Raw genomic sequence first — 7222 nt, forward strand, 5'->3', positions numbered from 1 at the left:
GATAAAGTTGTTATTGAATATATTGTTTTTTAGAAATCCAATAAATCTAAGTCCCTTGACTATTATATGAGTACTTGAACTTTATGTGGAGACATACAAGTGGATCAGATTCGAGTAAATAGTTAAAATGATCTATAGTATATGAATGAGGTTGGGTACCTTATTCTGGTAGCACTATTGGATACGGTCTACTCTGTAGTTGTTATAAAGTGTTGTAAAGTGCTACATACGAAGTGATCTTGTGCAAATGAGTTTTGTGCAAGATCGAACTACGAAACTTGTCACTCTTACTTTATAACATTGTTTAATGTTTAAGACTGACTATTTCAAATCGATGACCTAGGTAACTTAACCTTAATCCTAAGCTAACTATGAACTCCTATTTGTTCGGGATTATCCTTTGATCTACAAACGGCGAGAGTAGACAATTGCCTCTGGTCAATAAGCTTACCATTTTGGAGATAAGATCGGATGAATAGCTGGGAACATAGGGTGCAAGAGGGAATTCACTCCCACCCGATTAGGGTTAGTAGAGAGGTTGCTCCCTTCAAGTGTTGATTCTGGGTCTTGAACAAGAGGCCTCACCCTCCAATTGGCCTGAGAGGGATTCGATTTGTTGATTGGATCACAAATCAATTGTTCATTAGGTGATCAGTGGAACTTAAGGAACAAGAGGTAATTTTGAGGGTAAAACAGAGATTCGATCCAGCCGTTATTAAGAGCAACCTGTGAAAGGTTAACTTACTGATCATGGTTATATCGAGTGGATATAATATATCTACAATGTGGGGAGTTCAGCTATGGGTTTTAGTAGAATCACCCATTAATTAACCAATGGGTGTTAGATCGGTCTAATGAGTTTAGCCGATTAATCTCAGATCGTTGGAACCCATGATCTGTAGGTCCGCGAGGTCCCTTACTAGCTCATAAATGGATAAGCTCTAGAATAGCGTGATAAGTTAATTTGAAATGTTCAAATTAGAATTAAATGAATTTGGAGAAATAATATTTAAATATGATTTAAATATTTGAAGATGAAATTGTGTTAAAAATTAATTTAATATTTGATATTAAATTAATTAGAATTATTTAAATTGTTTAAATTAATATTTATTAATTTTATTAAAGAAAATTAATTTATGAAATTAATTTTGTAAAATTAATAATATTTTTAGTTTTATTAAATAAAATTGATTTTTGAAATCAATTTTGATAAATTGAAAAAGAAAAGAAAAACACAATTGGAAAAATTGATTTTTCATTTACTATATGAACTAGCTCACCAACAACCCACTTTAGCACTTCATTAACTCCAAGCATGAGGTGCATCTCATGCAACAAACTTGTTTGCATGAATGTCTGCAATATATAGAAGATTTTGGAGTGTTTTGAAAAGAGAAAAACCGAACAAAATTTTGAGAAAAAGTTGAGAGAAGAAGGGTGTTCTTCTACATGGTTGTTGTTGTGAGCTTCTCCAAATTCCCTTAATTTCAGCTTATTTTGAGTCCTACTACTCAATCTTGAGCTCCAAGAGGATAGTAGGGTAGATCTTGGAGTGGTCTACAACAAGATCCTGTGGAGATTTGCAGCTAAATCAAAGCTTAGAGGAAGTTCTTCAAAGGTATGTCACGAAACCCATTTTTTTCTGTCGAAGCATGTTTTCTTTTCTGCCAAAATTAATGAATTAGAGTGCTTATGGATCCTAGTTTCTTCCACTGCATATTGATACCTTCCAATTGGATCAAAATACAAGAGCAATTATAGGTAAAAACGTCAACATTATAGATTTTTCTAAAAAAACCACAAGCAAATTTCTTGACCTTTTTTAAATGTTAAGTTCACAAAATTTCTTGACATTTTTCCTTGTCAAGAATGCCCATATTATTGACATTTCAAAAATGTCAAGTATCTGTGTTTCTTGACATTTTTTAAATGTCAAATTCAGAAAATTTCTTGACGTCTTTTCTTTGGTAATAATGCTCATATTCTTGACATTTCAAACATGTCAAGTGTTTGAGTTTCTTGACGTTTTTTAAATGTCAAGAATGACTTTTCTTGACGTTTTTAAAATGTCAAGAAAATTGGCATTCTTGACACTGACTTCCTTGATGTTTTTAAAAACGTCAAGAAAAGTCATTCTTGATATTAAAAATGTAAAGAAAAGTCATTCTTGACATTAAAAAAATGTCAAGAAACAATGTTTTTGCAGTAGTGAAAGTATAAAACTAGAAATCAAACAAAACTTACAAACTAAGTAAAATGATAAAGAAAAATGAAGGGGAATGAAAAATAAGAAGCTAAAATAATGCTAGAACTTAAGTTGCAACGAACTGGAAAATACATGGTAAAGTAATTCCTGAACCCAAGAGATACTACTACAACTATCCTCAATCAACCCAACTTTCTTTATGAAGGATAGTTACATCCAAACACCCTATATCATTCAACAAAAAAGGACAAAGCAAGAGTAGCAAGACTTGAAAGTATTACAAAATAAAAGAGAACAAAATGCTGAAACTAGAAAAAGGAATAACCGCCACTTCAAGAATTTTGGATTCCCGACGACATTTCTCCTGACACCCAAAAAAGCGTCGACGAATTCAACCTATCCCGACGGTGGGAATAAGGGGTCGGGATAAAACAATATCCCGATGGTGTACTAACAAACTATTGGGCTTTTAGATACTCCCAACGGTCTACTAACAAATCTTTGGGCTTATTGCCTTTCGCCCGACGATTTTTCGATCGTTGGGCGTTTTACTTTATCCTGACAGTTCACAAAAACCATCGGGAGTTCTTATTTAAGCCCTACGGTGGTCGATCAATCGTCCGACGAGGTGTGCAGTATATAAAAACCATTTATTGGACTTTGTAAAGTTAGCCCGACTGTGGGCATCGAACCGTCGGAATTTTGTAAAACACCCGACAGTTCCGTGTAACCGTTAGGTACTCTAAGTTCAATGCATAAATATAAAAAGATTTTTATGGGAATTTGGGGAACTTTAGCCGATGGTTAAGTAAGGACCGTGGGGATAAGTTTAATAACTATCGACGGTCAGTCCTTACCGTCGGTCGAACATAGAAAGCCCAACAGTTTTCAGTCAACCGTTGAGCATTCTAATAAATATAAAAAGATTCTTTTGGGAATGTGGAGAACTTTTGCCGACGGTTGTGCCAGAACACCATAGGGAGTTCTAAGTTGGCCTGACAGTTAGAGGCGCTCGTCGACAGTTATTAACTTTATCCCAACGATTACAGAGGACTGTCGGGATAAGTTTAATAACAATCGATCGTAAGCTCAAACCATCGATCGAACATAGAAATCCCGACGATGTTCAGTCAACCGTTGGGCATTCTTATAAATATAAAAAAATTCTATTGGGGATTGGAGGAACTTCTGTCGCCGGTTGTGTCAGAAGACCATCAGGAGATGAAAGTTTTGTCGACGGTAAGTGAGTGACCGTCGACAGTTATTAACTTTAATGAAAGATTCGCACACTAGTAAAGAATTTTCTTCTAACTCACTTAGAAGTCCATCCGTCACCAATCTCTCAATCCTATTGAGATTAATGTGCCCTAAACGAAGATGCCAAAGTTGGATATTTTCTTTTGGAGAAATAAGTCGACGTTGTGATTGAGTTATGACAATTCTGAACAATTCAGTATTATGGAGGGAATTAATCGCTAACGGCCTTAGCATATATAAATTCGATTCCAGATTTTCTGTGCAAATAAAAACACCATCTTTATGAATAAACATTTTATCCATATTAAACGAGATAATATATTTACATTGCAATAAAAATTTTACAGAAACAAGTTTTCTTTTTAGTTCAGGAACAATATATACATCATTTAAAATAAGAAACTATTCTGTAAAGCTAACTAGAGTCTTCCTACTGCCACAGCTGAGACGACGTGTCCGGTGCCTACTTGCATTATCATCTCACCAGCCTCCAACTGTCGCCAAGATCTAATCCCCTGAAAAGAAGAACAAACATGGTTAGTGTCGCCTGAATCAATTATCCAAACAGAATCATTATTCTCCACTAAACAAGTTTCAAGCACAAGTAAATCACATTTACCTTAATTGGCCTTGGCCTTAGCCTTGGCTACTTTCTTCTCTTTCAGATAACGAGGACTGTTCATCTTCCAATGTCCATCTTAGTTGTAGTGGAAACACTTTCTCTTAGCAACCTGTGGACGCCTCCTTGGGGAAACAGGCGGTGGGTTAGCAGATGCCTTCCCTTTTCCCTTACCACCATTCTTCTTCTTCTCCTTTATAGAGTTGAAGCAGAAGGTACAGACTTCGTTCCTGAGGTCGAACCTCTATGGAATGTCCTGGAGGATGAAGTAACATTTGCCTCGCCCTTCTAACTCTCCTTACTTTTCAGTAAAGATTGGTATGTTTGCAACTCGTTGAGGAGAGTTGTAAGGTTATATTTCACTTTGTTAAGAATCACATTACTAACAAAATATAGGAAGCTCTTCTGCAAAGAATGCAGGATTATGCTAACCTAGCAGCCCTCATCGATGGTAGACCCATTCAACTCCGCCACATTAAAGTGGACCATCATGTTAAGCACATGTTCATGAATAGAGGTGTCTTCTTCTATTTTAGAGTTAAATATGTATTTAAGAGCCTCATGCATAAGCTGTTCAGACAGTTGTCCAAACATCCCTCGCAGGGACTCTATGATCTTATCCGTTGAGACCATAGGCTCATGTTTCTTGGTCAAGACATCGGAAAGACTTGCCAAGATGTAGACTTGGGCCTTCTCATTCGCCCTTGTCCATCGCTCGTATGCCTTTCAAAAATTTCGAGCGGCATTCGGAGCTGGAATAGGAGGACAAGCCTCCGTGAGAGCGAACATGAGATCCTCGATGACCAGGATCGTCGTGATCATGTGTTTCCATGTTACGAAATTATCGTCAGAAAGTTTTTCGGCACTTAACAATGCTGACGTGGTTGTTGCCATTTTGAAAATGTTGCTGAAAATACGAACAAAAATTTATTAAATTTTGCTAAACCAGTTTAAACCAATCAGTTTGCAAAACAATTTCAAGTACCCTAAGTTATAGACTTCTATTTTACAATGATGCCCCAGTGAGGCCGGATAAACATCACCGGTGGATGATCAGTTACCCCTTCGCTGGGATGGGACATTCTCAACTATTAGGCAGAACCAACTCTTGGAACTGAACCTAACAACCACCATTTTCCGGACCAAAATTGTTAACCTTTAACTATTCTGCGTAAGTGTAACTCCTCGCTTTCGGTACTAGAGTCCCACGCTAATGAGCCCACCGTAGGGAAGAAGCAAATTAGAACAAGAGACTAAGTTACCTCATTCTCTTACAGGAGATCAAATAAAGAAACGCGCAAAACTGCCATCCTTTAGGGGACACTCCCAGGGTGCCTCGAGGCGATGCACAGTAACTTTATTTAACTTATTGAGGGAAACTAAGGGATATGCTATTGCACTTCCCGCTCCTACTTACTATGAACACTCTCTCCATCCACCATGATATTGACCACCCAAACACCATCCGTTGAGGGGACAGGCTAAAGGTTCTGCGAGGCCGAGGATAGATCTCACGGTGTGGACTATTTAGGAGAAACGTGAAAGGTGTAAGTGAAACATCTTATGCCGTAAGTACCTCCCACTGAATGTTCTATCTAAGGATTGATTAACTTAGACAATCCGACTATTGATTTTAGTCTAAGTCATCTTTTTAAACTCTGCTCATAAACAACGTTTGTCTATGAAATATTAACAAGTTCAAGTAGTCACATTTAAACACTTTAATGGACTGTCCTTAACTTGCAACATGCATCAAATCTATCTAATTCACCTTTTCAGGTAAGTTTCCAGGTAGGGGTGCTACGTTTTCATCAACTTAAATACCCCAGCCTAGACAGAACCTGCCTTAGATAAAAGGTCCCTTATACTAATTGAAGGATCTCATATCGAAGAGTTCCATGAGCGTGTTTGGATTGCTCCGATCTCACAGTGACCGAAATACAAAAATTACATTCAACATATAGATATGCAAACAAACACTAATTATTGGCATGCTATGAACAAAAAAAATAACAAGGGAAAGAGTTCCATACCAGTTGAAGACGTTCTTCACACTTCGGAACTCCAACGTAGCGAAAACCTCCACGCGATCTATTAACACCCAGCAGCAGCGTCGACAACAGCAGAACGGACAATGCACGAACATGAACGCCGTGGGGACAATACCACCACTAAAGAGCCCAGAGTATTCTCGAAGTGAAAACCAAAAGGATGGTCTTTGGTGAATTTAGTATAGGAAGAAGGAAACATGAATCGTATAGGCGATAAGCAAGTGGGAGGGAAGAAGACGCTATCGCATAGCAGGCTGTTTATTGTTTAGGAGAAGCTACACGATCATGTAGGATTTACTGAACGATCGTTTAAGAAAAGGTACACGATGTTTAGTAAAATCGGCACACTATACGATCGTATAGAGAAGCTATCTGATTGTGTAGGAAATAGCGTGCGATCGTTTAGGTGCGAGGTAGACGATCGTTTAGGCGAAAAGTGCTATCGTATACGCTCTTGATTTTCTTTAAGCGATCGTTTTCTAATTCTCCGACGCGCGCTTGCGAATTCTCTTGGGTGATCGATCAAAATGAAAACTATTTTCATTTTTTAATATCTAAGTTGATATGCCAAGATTGATAACTACACATGTATACCAAATATATTTACAAAATTGATAAAATATTAAGAAATGACTATAATCAACAAAAATCCTCAAGTTTAAATTTATTATAAATTGAAGTGGAATCTAATTTTGATGAGTGAGATGTGGAATCTCAATTTTGGTCTATGAAGTATAGATACTTCATGTAAGCCAAAGAATCAGTATCAGACATGTATCGGATATCGATACTTCCAGATATTTCCTAGGTACGTATCTGACACGCGATTTGACGTATCTATACTTTCAGATACTTTCCAGATACGCATCTGACACGCAATTAATTTATATGCGTATTTTTTTTAAAGAAAAAAGACAATTAACTCATCTAATCTTTTCCAATCTAAAATTAGGCAACCTATTTAAAAATCTCACTACTCGAGTCCAAAACTAAAAGAAAAAAATTAAATAACGGACCAAACCTTAGACTAGAATCATTTAATCTACATCTTCACATTTGAGTCCTCACAAAATCCACCAAAATATA

The sequence above is a fragment of the Benincasa hispida genome, chromosome 10 (genome assembly GCF_027475165.1).
Source record: "Benincasa hispida cultivar pf3 chromosome 10, pf3_genome.v1.1, whole genome shotgun sequence".
Classification (NCBI taxonomy): domain Eukaryota; kingdom Viridiplantae; phylum Streptophyta; class Magnoliopsida; order Cucurbitales; family Cucurbitaceae; genus Benincasa; species Benincasa hispida.